At 38.4% G+C, this 16189-nt stretch overlaps 1 protein-coding gene across 2 annotated transcripts in view; it reads right to left on the bottom strand.

The window, feature by feature from the left end:
* The window catches only part of RAB27B (RAB27B, member RAS oncogene family), a 58595-nt gene extending 47753 nt beyond the window's left edge, over window positions 1-10842 (bottom strand). Inside the window, exon 1 of one of the 2 annotated variants that reach the window (XM_004422555.3) lies at window positions 10641-10842. The gene's annotated coding sequence lies outside the window, so the exon portion shown is untranslated. The remainder of the gene's footprint in view (window positions 1-10640) is intronic. The other variant, XM_087439256.1, reaches the window with a different exon arrangement.
* Between the last annotated feature and the right edge of the window lie 5347 nt (window positions 10843-16189).

Here is a 16189-nt window from a genome sequence, read left to right as displayed (position 1 = left end):
GTGATTCACAAATGTTCATCATAAATTATAGGAGGACTTTTTTTTTCAGTAATGATATTTACAGCTTTTTCTTCATATTTATTATTACACTTCCGCATAAGTCCAAATACTCTGCAAAACGAGAGATTTGTGCCCATATTGTTAGATTCCCTATACTCAAACGGCAAACAAGAAAAAACTCACTGGTATTTCCCAAGAGAATATGTAATATTGATGAATTTACAAAGTAGGATAATCTAGAAGATTCACAGTTGGATAATAGCTTAGTAAATAATGTAAGTAACCAAATGCTTGAGGAAAACAGAACAAAAAGACTAAAGTCAACATGGTTCTAATTAGAAATCTTGACTGGGGTATTTGTAGACATGGACTATATCTAATTCATGGATGAGTCATGAAAATGATTTTTAGGACTTTTTTCCTCCATCTATAATAATTGGAACACAAACAACTGGGCTATTGGCACATCACGGGAAATTTTCATGAAAAACACATTTGTTCAGAACTAGATGCCTGAAATGATGCATCCATAACCAAGAAAGCTTTACACACCTGGAATCCAGAAGGAACAGAGAGAACGTCTCACTTGGACAAGTAGGCATGCAGAATGTTCTCATACAGGTTATTTAATAATCAGAAAATCTTGTGATGGAGCGTGAGTGGCAGATAGTTGTATATAGAATGTTTTTAAATATGATAAAATAGTTCCCAAACTTTTTCAAGCAGTGAACTGGAGCGAGTATTAACATGCGGATGGAGATGAGGTGAGGAAGAGGAGGTAGGAGAGAGAGAATAACTTTCCCTAAACTTGGTCAATCACTTGACATATATTTACAAGTCAATTATTTGACAATATTTCACATATTATTGGAAATTGCAAAAGTAATCATTATAAGGCAATTATTCTTTTAGAACATCGAGATACATTTTGTGATGCTTTGGTAAGTAGATCTTGAGGTTAACTAAGTGTCGTAAATTCAGTCATAGCAGAGCTAGACCAAAGCTACTGAGTAAATTGAAGAGAATGCGAATTAATTTGTTCTAAAATTGATATGGGCTGGGTATCAGTTATTAAAGCATGATACTAGTGAGACCAAATTAATAGAATTAGTGACTTTAGGAAGCTGTTAGGTTTTCCATTCTATGGTACTAGAACACATTTCTAACTGAGATGTGACTTGTCATTTCTCACAAGGGGGGTTGGGAGAGAATATGCGTGAACAGAATTGTAGGGAAAGGAAATATTACTTAAAGCGGTTGCCCCACAGAAAGGGATAAATTATGCCATATTCATAAACCAAGAGCTACAGGCAGATTTAATATATCTTCCCAATTTAATAATAATATGTATATATATTATTAGATATAACTTTACATTTCCCCTAAGTCCTTCCAGAATTTAAATGTCATTATAGCCAAAGCAGATCAGTGCTTATAGAAAAGAAAAAATCACTAGTCCTATCTTTGGCTACTGTTCCTCCTTCCTTCTGGGGTCTCCTTAAGAGACGGCATTCAGATCACCTGCATGCCAATATTTCCCAATCACTATCATCAGCCTGACCTCTCCTAGGAAGTTAGATTCCAGAAGCCATTTTCCTGAACAAACACAACTGCATGACCACAGGTACCCCAAATGCAGTATGTCTCCCTCCCTCACCATGCTTCACCTTTTCTGTATGTAACTTCAATTTTGGGGACCTCTATTCATCCATCTATTGCCTCCTTAAAACCAGCAATTGAGACTTTATAAAAATTTCTTCTTTCTTCTTTCTCCCAATATCTGATCAATGCCACTTAATTATTTCTCTAATCTGACTTCTCTTCTCCAACTTTACAATCAATGAGCTAATTTCAGACCTTTTTTATTTCCCACTCCTAACTGCTCTCTCTACAGTTTTAACCTCTGTAATCGATTTTCCTCTTTATTACCACAATACTGCATTCAAAGCACTAACTTAAATTTTGCCAGGTTATACTAAAATTATCTGCTCATGTATCTCTCTACCTTACCAGACTCTTAGTTCTTCAAGAGCAGAAACTATGTCTTATTCATTTTTACAACCAAAGTACCAAATATGTTGCTGACACATAAGAGGCACTAAATGAATTGTTTTAATAAAAAATTCAGATATATAAAAATTATACCAGAGATTAAATTGCTATTTTCAGTTTTAACACGGTGAGCAGATCTTTTATTTTAATAAATAGCATTGTCAACTTTAATATAACTAACTGAACATTTTCTCTAAAGTTTATGCTATCCAGGTAGAATCTGTGCTCTTCAAAGAATGTCACTGGTTCTTAAATTTCTTATTTTCATCTTTTGGATCAAGTGACCATGCACAATAACAGGTTTACAATAGAAAAGACTAATTAGAAAGCAGTTTTGAGCTATTTTTTTTTTTTTTGTGAGGAAGACCAGCTCTGAGCTAACATCCGATGCCAATCCTCCTCTTTTTTTGCTGAGGAAGACTGGCCCTGGGCTAACATCTGTGCCCATCTTCCTCTACTTTATATGGGATGCTGCCACAGCATGGCTTAACAAGTGGTGCGCTGGTGCGCGCCCAGGATCCGAACCGGCGAACCCTGGTCGCCCCAGCGGAGCGCGTGCACTTAACCGCTTGCACCACTGGGCCGGCCCCTTGAGCTATTTCTTTAACCATCCTATTCCAATTTCTACACACTTTTGAAAAAACATGGTGCCTGAGAAATAAGACAAATAAAAATGCTTCTACTGGTTACTAAATATTATGATAAAACAGAACATCTTTCTTTAAAGATATAGTTAACATTTATGAATTTGAATTGTGCCTTTTCTCTTTTGAATTAGTTCTCTGTTCTCAAGGTGCCAAGCCTATCCCGGTAGATGTCTGAATATTTACTATATTGATTTTAAGAATCAACATTGCTACTGCAGACTAATTGTGCCATACTTCAAGGCTTTATTTCACCAAAATCAGCTTAATCCAACACCTTCCGGGAACTAAAGGATAGGAAACAAGTTTCTGGTTCCCTGGGCCTGATGCATGAGTTTACTTTAAAAGTCAAAGTGTACTTTGAAAGAGTGAAAACCTGTAAGGAGTCAGAACCATGAAAACCACACTTGATTAGAAAAGCTGTTGGGAACCAGAAAGAAGAACGTGACAATTCAAGGGAAATTCATCTTCACAGCAACTCAGTTATTATCACATGGTTGTTTTACAGAGAAAACCACAACACAGAACTCAAAGACTTCCTGCAGCTTGCCCCGGAAACAGACACATCAGTCTTTCTCCAAGTCTGCAGCAGAGACCAAGCCCGCGGCTTGGCATAACTTTCCCCATTACAGGACAAAACACACACTGGACAAGGGTCCTTATCCTCCATTTTTCATCTCACCCTCACTTTTATCTAAGTATACTCTTTGCAATCTCAAATGGTATGAATTCTCATCAAGTATGTAAATTCCTGGGGTGAGGTGAGGGCACTTCAATTAAGAAGGTATCCAAGCGCACTGCTAATGAGTTATACATTCTACTTTTGTTTACTTGGTTTTTCTAGTGGCTAAAAGAAAAATTACAATCTAACAAAGGAGATTTGGGGAGACTGTATAGGTCAATTTCAAAATAACTAGCGCCTGATATGGCCTAGTGTGGGCCTGAGAGAAAAGCAAACCCACAGTTGCCCATTTCATTTCATTACTACTACACAGAAGTCTTCATCAACTAGCATCCCATTTCCAACTGAAGATTAAAGAATGGATCTTCCTAATATGATGTCCTGTTTATTTAAACCTGTTTCATTATGTTTTAACCCTCAGTAACAAATTCCAGAATGTTTTCACTAAAATGATTGTTTTTTCTAAGATATGTTTTGCAGTGTTGTTTTCTGTATTGTTTCTAATATAAGCTTTTATCTCCAAACCCTGAGAGGCAGTGTTTGACAACAGGTATTGCTAATTTTAGGAAGATTAAGATCAAAGGTTGAATGAGGCGGGGTAGAAGCAGACTAGGAATAATAGTTTCCACATACTTAGTCCTGGTATCTATCCTTAGTTCACTCAAGGAATTAAGGAATTAGCAAAAAAGCTGTGTTGCTTCTGCATTTCCCAGCATTTAGGAGAAAGTTTCAGAAAATTGCAGGCCTAAGTCAGTCTAAGGAGGCACTTGAGTCAATATAAGGAAGCTCTTGATCTAAGAAAAGGTTTCAATTTTTTTTTTTTAAGCACTAAGAGATGCCTAGTTTTTCTTTCCCTCTCCGAAAAAATCGAGTTTCATCTTTTATTTTTAATATTTTGACATGTCCAGAAAGATTTATCAACAGTACATTTTGCTTATGAAAACAGCATATTTTGAATAATAGACCACGAGAACTAAGTAATTCTTTTAACGAACTTCTCAGGTTCCAGGACTTTGCCTAAGTTAGTATGGACAAATATCATGCAAACAAACCAATTTTTGCTTTTTCTAACTATTTTTATGGTGTGTCCCTCAGGTCAGATTTAATACACAGTTTTGTTTTTCTGAGCAACTTAAGGAGAGCAGCAACAAGAAAACAGATTGGGTTGACCCCAACTTCACTATCATTGAAAATAAACTTATGTGCCACAGAAAGAAGACTAAAATAAAATCTTGTACTTTTCCCTAGGCCTCTTAAAATGAAATTTCTTCCTATCTTATAGAGTTTAAATATTTCTCTTTCTTCTTTCTCTCTGTGTATTTGTGTGTGTGTATACTTATTACACATACATACATCTATATCTATGTATATCTATCAATCTATCTATCTAAATGGGTAAATATGTACACAAATGGAAGGAAGAGAGGAAAGAAGGAAAAAAGGAAGGAAGGAACTAAACACGAAGCAAGAATTGTAGGTTTCCCAGGTCTAGAGCTAGACAATAGGGATATTAAAATGATCTATTCCTTTTATTTTACACAGGAGAAAATCAAGCCTTAAGGAAACTGAATGCCATACGCATACTATACTGCATAGCATTAGCAGTATTTGATTAGTGATGGACTTCTTAATGGTTTGATACAAAGCCCACCAATTTATGACATCTATATCTGCCCTCTCTGAAATTGTTCCCAAAATTATGTGGGAGAGTCTTGATATCCTTGAATATAGTTTTACCTACTAAGAAAGACTGTTCCTGTATTTCTGGATATTAGACATTTGGTTTAAATGGCAGCTACAACTTAATTTACTTTGATCTGTTTTGGTTTTTTTTTTTGAGGAAGAGTAGCCCTGAGCTAACATCTGTTGCCAATCCTCCTCTTTTTGCAGAGGAAGATTAGCCCTAGGCTAACATCCGTGTCCATCTTCCTCTACTTTATATGTGGGAATGCCGCCACAGCATGGCTTGGTAAGCGGTGTGTAGTTCTGCAACTCAGATCTGAACCTACAAACCCTGGCCTGCCGAAGCGGAATGCACGAACTTAACGGCCACACCACCGGGCCAGCCCCTGTTTTGTTATTTTTTACAACTGTATTAACTAAAATTTCACTATTATCTCTTAATTTGTGATCCAGACTATCAAATATCAAACAAATTGTGTTTTTGTATTTGTAGGATTGCAGTTTTGGAAGAGAGGTTGAAGGTCATTTAGTTCAACTTCCCGGTACAGGCCGCGTCTACAATAAATCGTCTTGGAGTGCTGCACTTCTTGGTCTTTTCTGGTTTTATCCCATCCTCGCAGTGACTTCCCATGGTCTCTCCAGCCTCACCTAGGCCCCTCTCCACCCCTTGCCTTCCACTTGCTAAACTCTTCTCAGCTCATCGAATGCACCAAGGTCTTTCCCAGGTCAGGAACTTGGCAGATGCTTTTGCTCCGTCTGGATTGTTCTATCCCAATTGTCCGCCTGACTGGCACCCAGATATCCTTTAGGTCTCAACAGGGTCCTAAGACAGGTCTTCTTGACCAATGCCATCTTTATTCTTTCCCATTTATTTGCAGTCACAACGCAACTGTCTTTAATTTTCTTTTAGTATTGTCTAATCCTTCCCATTTTTGAAGACTATTTTCTTTTTTTTTCACCGAGGAAGATTCACCCTGAGCTAACATCCACTGCCAGTCTTCCTCTTTTTGTGTGTGAGCGACTGCCACAGCATGGCCGCTAACAGACGAGTGCTGTAGGTCTGCGCCCGCGAACCGAACTCTGGGCCGCTGAAGCAGAGAGCGCCGAACTTAACCACTAGGCCACCAAGGCTGGCCCTGAACGCTATTTTCTTTTATGTAGAAAGAAGAGGGAAGCAAAATAGAAACTGAGTAATTCCACTTTCTCTCACATCCACTAACTTGCTTATTCACTGCTTTGCTCTAAGCAATGCTAAAAGAATCTTTGGCTCGCCTCAGCACTTTTCTAGGCTTCAGCCCACTCTGGGTTTTACTCTCCCTCATACCACGCTTACAGCTCCTGCAACACCTTTGTAGGTATTTCTAATTATGTGTTGCTTTGTTCATCTGTTCTATAAGCCATTTTAAAAAATTGATTTTATTAGAACCTCCATGTAGCCTTGTGAATTTCTCTCATGGTCTCTCTTTTGGGATTATGTGAAATGCCATTTCCAGAATTTTTAAAAGTTAGTTTATCTGAATTCCTTCTTTTTAAGAACTCTGTCTTCTACCAAAGTTGCCAATGCTTCCACACTGCTACGTGCTGTCATCACTTCCCGGTCCTCATCTCACTCTTCATCTTAGCAACCTCCGACACAACTGACCATTCTCTTCTTTTTGAAACACTTTCCGGCTTGGGTTCCATGATGACACTCTCCTCTCGGATGAGGGTGGGGGGCTTTTTACTGGCTCCTTCTATGCAAGATTCCTCAGAGTTAGAATAAGCCAGAGCTTGGTCCTTAGGACTCTACTTCTCTCCCTCTCGCTCTCTAATACCTCTCTGGGTGATGTCCTCAAGACAATGGCTCTAAATAGCATCCATAGGCACTTAATTCCCCAATTTCTATATTCAGCTGTGACTTCTTCCAAATGCTCCAGATTCTTACATCCGAAAGCCCAATTTGACATTTCCACTTAGATACCTAAAAATACCTCAAAAGCCTGGAAATGAATTCTTCATTTCCCTTTCAAACCTCTTTTTCTCCTAGCTTTATCCATCTTAGGCAACAGCTGCACCATCTGCTTAGTATCTTCAGTACAAAACCTGGGGATCATTTTGGTTCTTTCTTTTTCTTCATTCCTACCCCTTATCCAATTCATCAGCAAGTCCTGTCAGTTCTGCTTGCAACTATTTTCTGAGTCTATCTACTTCTCTCCAGGACCACTCTTCCAACCCTGATCTATGCCACTGCCACCTCTAGCCTACTGGAAGTGCCTCCTAACTGGTATCTTTCCTACTCTGCTCGCCCTACAGTACCTTCTCTTCAAGAAGGCCAGGGTGACCTTTTAAAAACATGGTCTCCTCCGAGGCTTTTCCTGACCACTACATCACACTGAGTCCTCCTTCCTCTCCCAGGTTGCTCTCATTAGTTTACAAAAAAAATTTTTTAATAACACCGAAAGTTGCATAATTGCTAATTTGTTTATTGACTTAGGTGTCTCTCTCCCCAAACTAGAATGTAATTCCATGATATTAACCTCCATTATCCATGGGCTTAGAAGAATACCAAAGTTCACAGTATGCTCAGTATCTGTGGGATGAATTTTCAATAGACAATATCTAAATCATAGTGTCTTCTCATTTCACTCAGGATAAAAATCAAGAGGCAACATGTTTATTAGGACTTTCAAAGCCCTCGGTGACCTGGCCCCATTATCGCCCCTTCCCCATTTCTTGCTACCCTCCCGCTCACTCCCTCTGCTCCAGGTATGCAGGCTTCTTTGCTGTTCCTGGAAGATGCCAGGCAAAGCCCTGCTTGTTGGTCCTTCAGTCTGTAAAGTTCTTCCTCCTCATAACCACATGGCTCACTCCCTAATTTCCTTCAGACCAATATTCAAATATCATCTTCTCGGGGAGGCTTTCCCTGGGCACCTGATCTAAAATTTCAACACTCGCTGGGCTGTGCCACTGACACTTTCTGCATCCCTCCTCTGCTATATATTCTCCCCTCACCACTTATCTCTAACGTACCATCCATTCAACTTGCTTATCTTGTTTACTCTCTATCTCTCCAGTAAGAGGCCAGCTCTATGGGGCTAGGGGTTTTTGACTGTTTTGCCCACTTCTGCTCAGACTAGCTCTTGACACTATTAATAAATACCTGAATAAATGAACAAGAAACTTAAATCATTTTTCTCAATACATTGAGTAGTTGTTTAGTTAAAAAAGACAACTAAATGAAGATTTCTTGGCTATGTGTTAAATAGAGTGTTATTCTCATTATTGGTAATCTAGACAAGTTTCCTTTATTTAAGGAGGGACTATGAGAGAAGGTTAATATTTACAGAACATGAATAATGATTGCAAAGGGCATGAAACAAATTAAGTAATACTCTCAACTCTATTTATGGGATTCATAATAGGTTTTATTTGTGCTTAGTGATGTTGCTACTTCCTACACTATATAATAAACTTAAGTTCCATACACATCTAATAAGGAGTAAAGTCATTCCCCTTTAGCCACCATCTTTAGAAAGTGACATACTCTTCATGGAAAACAACTGGTCTTGTGTTGTCTGTTTTTACTGTAATTGTCTTCCTGCATCTCAACATTACAATTACTTGCTTAAGAGCTGAACTATTGGTTAACCTGCCTTGATGAATCAACTCGAGAAACTGGATTAATTGTGAGCTGAGCTTTATGTGAATAGTTGGTCTATGTTTCAGGCTCTACTGATCTGAAAGACAAAAAAAAAACTAACCAAAAATTTCCCGTAGTGAGGATGGGAAAAGAGCAGATTTCTGTCCTGAACCACCTGAGGCTTTGAATGACTTCCACTTTTCCAGAAGAATAGTTAAATAAATGAAAAGCAATTCAGAAACCAGCAGATAATTTTAGTATAAGCTGGTGAGCAAAGGAGCTGAGAAGATCAATTCTATTAGGGTTACCTTCCCTATCAGGTCAAATACTCCTGTTCCAGAAACGCCTATGAGCGAGTTGTGTTTTGCTTACATTTGACAGATTCCCTTTATTCATCCTTGGCAACTACAAGAACAGGCTCATCCAGTTTCATCGGAAATGTTTTGTTTTCCTTTCAAGAGCAATGATGGTGACATTTTATGGCAGGCCATAGTCAGTTCTTAACCAGAAAAGCCTGATTAGTATTAAACTATCTGTCAAAAGCACCCTTTTTGTCATCCATAAGAATCCTCTCTTGCCTTCAAGAAGGGCTGATCCCATCTGGGTAGAGGATTGTGCTGGGAAACTATGAAAAATAACTATTTAGGGGGAATGGCAAAAGGCAAGTATGGCTCTCACTTCGTACTACAATTCAGACATTTTGGTAACTTGAAAAGTCAATAAACTTAAATACCTGAGGCTATCATGCTGAAGTCCATCTTTTTTGTTAACTTTTCAAATTTAGGACTATACGACCATGCATATAAAATATATATATATTTATAATATTATTGAATGCATGAATGCAACTGAATATTAAGAAGAGTGCACATTTTTCTTTTAAACAGAACTAAATCAAAATTATTTAATTTTAATATTATTTTTAATTTAATTTTAAATTAATTAATTAATTAAATTTTTAATTATTTAATTATTTAATAATATCAATAATAATAAAATAATAACATAATCATATACATCATATATCATATATCGTAGATCACATATAAATTATATATTTTATAATATAAATAGCTATTTTTTGTTAAATGATAATTTTGTTGCTAATAACCCTGAAACCACATGGTATTAAGTTGAGCTTAATTTAATAATGTACCATTTAAACAACTGGAATCTTATACCCTTAATTTTAGATCTTGAAATAAAAAGCTAGTACACATGTTACAGGTGTGGTGACTTGAACCCAACACATCTTTTTCCTAGGAATGCAGCCTCTAGCCTTTGCTAGTTACGTTTCACCTGCTTCAATAGTTTTCAGATAATTAAATAACGTATGGGGTGGGAAACTCTTGGAAGCTAATTTATTGTGACCACTTGAAGGGACACACCTGCACACACCCTAGTAGCTGCAACACTTGGATCAGAATTTGGAAATTGACAGAGCAGAAAATTGGAAGACACAAAGCACTTTTGATTTCTCTGTGGCTATTTCACCTGAGGAAGTGCGAAGAAATGTCCTATCACTTGCCTGGCTTGCCTCACTAAATTACTTCTCCTTAAAGGAAACTCTAAACACATTATTATTATTATTATTAAGTATTTTTTGGTTGTTTTTTGAGCTACAAATAGGAGGATACTGGCATCGCGCTGCACGGTTTTTGTATCCTAATCAGCTGTTCGATATGCAAATACCAAAACAAAGACAGCCAGCTAGTTTTCTGATGACATCCGTGTGCACACATCCCGTCCTCACTAGGGTTTCTGTTGAAGCCGCCGATCCACGGCGCTCACACCCAGAATCAGGCTCGCCCAAGGCACAGACTGCAGACTCGGCTGCCTCTCTCCTGGCCTCTGGCTCCTCATCCACGTCTCACTTCCTTTTCGCAGGCTAGGCAGCTGAGAATACCCTGAGTGGGTGGAAACACATTCCAGCAATAACAGCCCGGCTTCCCCAACTCACCAGCCTGCGAAGTTTCCTTTGCGAGAGAACTGGGTGTCAGATTTCAGAGGTTTCCTTCCCCTGTCCCAAGCCCTTGACCTCCTAGGCTTCCACACCAGCAACAGCACAGGATCTGCTTTACAGGGCGACAATCCCCGGGACAGATCCTTATTTTTCCAACCTGTGGCGTTGGATCCGTCCCCCGGCTGCCGGTCCCCAGCCCCTGCCCGTCAAGACTGCATGTGGCAGGACTTGTAGCACCACCCCTGAGTCCGCAGAGACGCCGGGATCTGGAAGGTTTGTGTGAGAAGAAGGCGTGTCTCCCAGCCCTAAGGCGGATGTGCGGAGCGCACCTCAGGCAAATCTTGGTGGTGACTCAAAGGCGCTTGGCTTCTGGTGAAATTCTCCCCACTGTGGGGCTTCAAGCCTTAGCAGCGAGCCCATTTTTATTCCTTTATCTTCCCGTGTTTTCTTTGATATTTCTTATTCAAAGAGCCCAGGGCACTGTGAGAACTGCTTCCAACGCATTGCATTCTCCTCCCAGGGGATGTCTCATTAACTATAGAGAGAGCAGGGAATTGCCAGTGGAGAACAGAGAAAGGCTTCGGGAAATAAAAGGGGAGTTGTAAAGAAATTAGTGTTTTAAAAGTTAGGGTCTGTTTATATGAATACATTAATCAGTATGGACCATCCTGCTCTTTGCCTCCTAAAGTCACTTCAGAGATCAGTAGGTTAGTAAATAGAGGTTGTGTCTATGAGATCAGATGAAATCAAGAGCACACACATTCACTGAACAAATATTTATTAAGTACCTACTGTGTGGCAGACCCTCTTCTAGACACTTCGGATTCATCCATGCACAACAAAGATCCTGGCTGGCTCTCTTGAGGTCACCTTTCAGACTCTGCCATCCCTAGTTTATAGACTGATGGTAAAGGTAAGAATCTAAGGTTGTATATACATCACAGCAGTTGACTTATTCCTCTGCGAAGAAAATTAAAAAGTTCCCAACCTGTTGCTTGCATTCATATTGGTAAACAATGAGATGACTGCTTAAATTTTAATTGTTTGACCTAGTTCTGACAGGGTCCCTTAGATACAATCTGGGAGGCAGTGCCATTATCAGCTAGGGAGTGTCTCCCAGAAGAGTGCTGTAGGAGGGGGTAAAGGAAGAGCTCATAACCAAAACAAACACAAACAATAGCAAAGTCGTGGGAAAGAGGAGTACTGGAGAAAACATTTGGTCCCACAGGAATCTGTCTGTTAGGAAAATATGGAACAAGTTCTATTTTCTGTGCCTCAATGTTTTTATCTTGAAAACGGGGATAATAAAATGCCTTCATAGAGTTATTGTGAGTAAATGAGCTCATATCAGCAGAGTGCTTGGAACAGTACCTGGCACAGTAAATTCTATATATGTGCTGGCTATACTTATTATTTTAGTAGCACTTTTCTACTCCATTCTCTCAAAGTTTTAAGGTCCAATTCATAAAAATTATTCTGATCTACTAGGAGGAAGTATAGGATGTTCAGGTTGTAGATTTTCAAAATATATATGCTGGGAATCTCTATTTATGGTAAATCCTATTTTGCAACCCTTAGCAATATCTAAGTACATGAAAAGTGTGTGTCCATGAACCTGGAGAGAGATTACAAAACAGAACATAACAACCTTGAATTAATTCCACTGTGTATAGCACATTAATTTAAAATGATTCTCGATGCTATACAATGATAATCTGTATTCTTCATCTAGTTCATGTGTTCACCTACACACATTAATCCTAATAGCTATTATTTCCCATACGCAATAGAATTTATAAAGCCCTTACCCATAGGTCATCTCATTTGACTTTCACAACATTGCTTTGAAATAGACAAGGCATCTATTATTTTTATTGTCCCCATTTTAAGAATGAAGAAATTGAGGTTGAGGAAGTCACAATGATGTGCCCAGAATCATGAAGGTCCATAAAGGTAGAACTCAGGTCTGCTGATCCGGAAGGCAGAGCTCACAGCGGTCACTACACTGTGCTGCCTCCATATTTCTAGAAAAAGTTCCTGCTGTGAGGAAGTCTAACACACACACTTATTGTCTGCTCTCCTTGTCACATTTCCCCAGATAAGTATGTCAGTTGCCTCAAAGGGTCAACTCTTGCAGGGACAGCTCTCTTAGAGTCATTTGCCACTTAAGTCCTGTCTTTCTGGTTCCAAGGGTCAAAGGCACTAGAGTTACATAGTGATGCTACTTGGCTACTCCACGGTGAAACTTTTCCTTCCCTGTGGGAAGAGGGATTCCAGGGGGGAGAAGGTGGTGGGAGAACGTGAGAGAAATGGTTCAATGATTCTTGGCCACTACATGAAGGCCACTTTAACCAGAAGTAGAGCAGAATAAAAGACCCTGGAACCAGTGAAAACAAGGTGACAGCATCATGCACCATAATAAAAAAATGAATACCTGCCTGGACCTGGAGTTTATGTAGCACAAATTAAATAGACATAATTTCTGTAAATAGGTTTATCATTCAATAAATGCAGCACTGCGGTAAACACATATATGAATGTACATGGTAGACTTCTAGTTGAAAATGGAAAATTGATCACATGTGTTTCATCTCCCCTTCCTCAAACTCCTTTAACACAAGAATCAATAAATTTTTTAATAGTTATTAAATCATAAAGACAAATAAAAGGAAGAGGAGACATCAAAAGACAAACTGCAATGGATGGTGGGAAGAACCCAAGGCAGATGGAGGCTTGGTAACTGATTTGGAAGAGGAGAAGAGTTTATATACTGCATGCCTGTAGGAGGGGTTATAGATAAGAAACAAGATAATTCTCCCTGCATAATCCAGGGAGGCTCAGGCCTAGGAGGCAGAAATATTACCATAGAAGGAGGCCAGGTGGTGGGGTAAACACAGGGGTTTGGTTAGATGTCTGTATACAGAATGCTTGGACCCAGAGTTCCCTTCCCCACTGTTGTGCAATCAACCAACCATAAGTTCCTCCATCTGCTCAACCCAGCCTCCAGGAGACTGGAGGTTTATTTTTTGGAGAAAGTAAATTAGAATAATTTGTGGTTTAACAAGATGAACTGAACACATGCACACTTGCATTTTCACTCTGCTCCTACAGAAAATGAATTAAAAAGAAACTTATATAGAACAGAGGAAAGAAATCTCTTGAAATTGAAAATATACTCAAAATTTTAAAAATTTGACAGATGGATTATGAGATTAAGTTGAAAAATTCTTCAGGAAGACAGAACAAAAAGTTATTGAAATAAAAAATTGGAGTAAAGGGAAAAATTTCTGACTAATAGGGATCCTGGAAAGTTTCAGAAGAGTTCTTTCTATCCAGAAAGGGATGGAAAAATTAATTAAAGAAATAATGCAAAAACAATTCCAAAAATGAAGACTATGGATTTTAGGGATCAAAAGTTCCACCAAAAGTCCAAGAGAACATTTTTTAAATTAATTGATTAATTAATTAAACACACCAAAATACATCATTCTGAAATATTAGAAGCCCAGGAATAAAGAGAAGAACCGAAAATACCTTCCAGAAAAATAAAGCAGCTCGCATACAAAGAAAAAGAATAAAAATTGTACTGAATTTCTCAAGAGCAGTAATGGATCCAGAATATTTTTTTTTTTTTTTAAGATTTTATTTATTTATTTTTTCCCCCCAAAGCCCCAGTAGATGGTTGTGTGTCACAGCTGCACATCCTTCTAGTTGCTGTATGTGGGACGCGGCCTCAGCATGGCCGGAGAAGCAGCGCGCCTGTGCGAGCCCGGGATCCGAACTCGGGTCGCCAGCAGTGGAGCGCGCTCACTTAACCACCAAGCCACGGGGCCGGCCCCAGAATATTTTTTAAATGACTTCACATTTTTAAAATGAAATTATTTTGAATTTAGATTTGTCTACCCAGACAAAATGTCAGCCAAGTGTGATTAAAGATGTTTCCAGACATGCAAGGATTCAAAAATATACTTCTTGTACCGTTTTTAAAGATGGGTCCCTCAAACAACCTTATAAATCAAGAACAAGGAAGAGATGGAACCTAAGAAATGCAGGTCCAGTGCAGGAGCCAGGAAAGTGAATTCTCCAGAAGAACAATTGCAAAGCCAGCCTAGAAAGAAGCAGGATGATGGATTGCAGTAGGAAAGTCTCCAAGAAAAAAGAAAAAGAGAGTAATTATTTGATGTACATGTACATTTGAAAAATTATTGATAAATGTGTGTCCACTGGAAACTAAAAGTACTCATCCAAGTCCATGTTCTTCTCTTTTTCCTGAGCACCCCACTAGTTTTCATTTCTTAGACCTGTGCAGGTAAGGAGGCGTATAACTGAGTTCTAGCCAGTGTTATGTGGGCAGCAGTGATACACACCACTTCCAGGCCATTCCCATAAAATGACCTAGGAGATTCTCCATGCTTTCCCTCTTTCCTTGTTAGTATCCAGACACAAAGATTCAGTGAAGAGTTCTGAGGCCCTAGAAGACATTAAAGCCCTGAGATGAAAGAAATTTCTGGCTCTGAATAATGCTGTGGCATCGAAACCCTATCTGCAACACGTTGGACTGTGATATATACAAGAAATAAACTGTATAAAACCACTGAGATTTTGGGGGTTGTTATAGCCGTTAGACTATTCTGGTTGTTACAGTTTGAAAGATCACTTGGGGGCATTTGTGAATAATTTACAGTAGGTACAAAGTATACTAAACAAATTGAAAATAAAAGGGTATTACTAACTCCAGGAAAAACAGAAGGCTATGAGAGAAAAGAAACAATGATAATATAACGCTTTGTTCAGATGTGGATAGAATCAGAATACTGGGACCAGTGACAGCAGAGTAACAATAAACTATGATATAGCTATATGTGGACAGTGGGGATAAGGAAAGACAGCCTGCGTATATGTGTGAATAAGACAACTCAATCCTCAACCGTTATAACATAGAGTTAATAAAAAAATGTGTAAAATTGCTAAACAGAGTAATACCAGAATAAGCAAGTCATTTAGAAATATGTAAGTAAGTACAACAAAAAATCACTAAAAGAGTCAAATGCTTTGCTGTGTGGATTGAGACTGGGGCTTAGGAGATCTGTGCTAGTTTCTAAGAAATTTAGTACCATTTTTTTAAAAGTGAGATGTATTACCTTAGTAAAAATAAAATTAATATTAATCTTAAAATATACCTAGGGAAACAAAAGATATTTGTTCAATAGAGAAAACGTTATGATTTATTAAAGTATTTGCCTATATTTTTGCATAATAACCTATAAGCAGTGGAGAAAGTGAATTTGGGGTGCAGAATGAAGATAGATTTGAGAGTGCACAGTCATTTATGCACTCAACAAACACTTATTAAGTAATGTTTGCCTGATACTATGCTAGGCATGGGGGAATAAAGTGGAGAACACAAAAAATATAAGGTACCCTAAGAGAAAATGAGCATTTAAAGCTTGAAACAACAAATATATTTGGTTTCTTCTCTCTTGTCCTTGGTGACATGAGCCACTGACTTAACTTTTTAGGTAAGATACTGCCCTTCAAAATACTCT

The sequence above is a fragment of the Ceratotherium simum genome, chromosome 14 (genome assembly GCF_057802395.1).
Source record: "Ceratotherium simum simum isolate JZ-2026a chromosome 14, ASM5780239v1, whole genome shotgun sequence".
NCBI lineage: Eukaryota > Metazoa > Chordata > Mammalia > Perissodactyla > Rhinocerotidae > Ceratotherium > Ceratotherium simum.
This window is presented reverse-complemented; position numbering and strand designations above follow the sequence as displayed.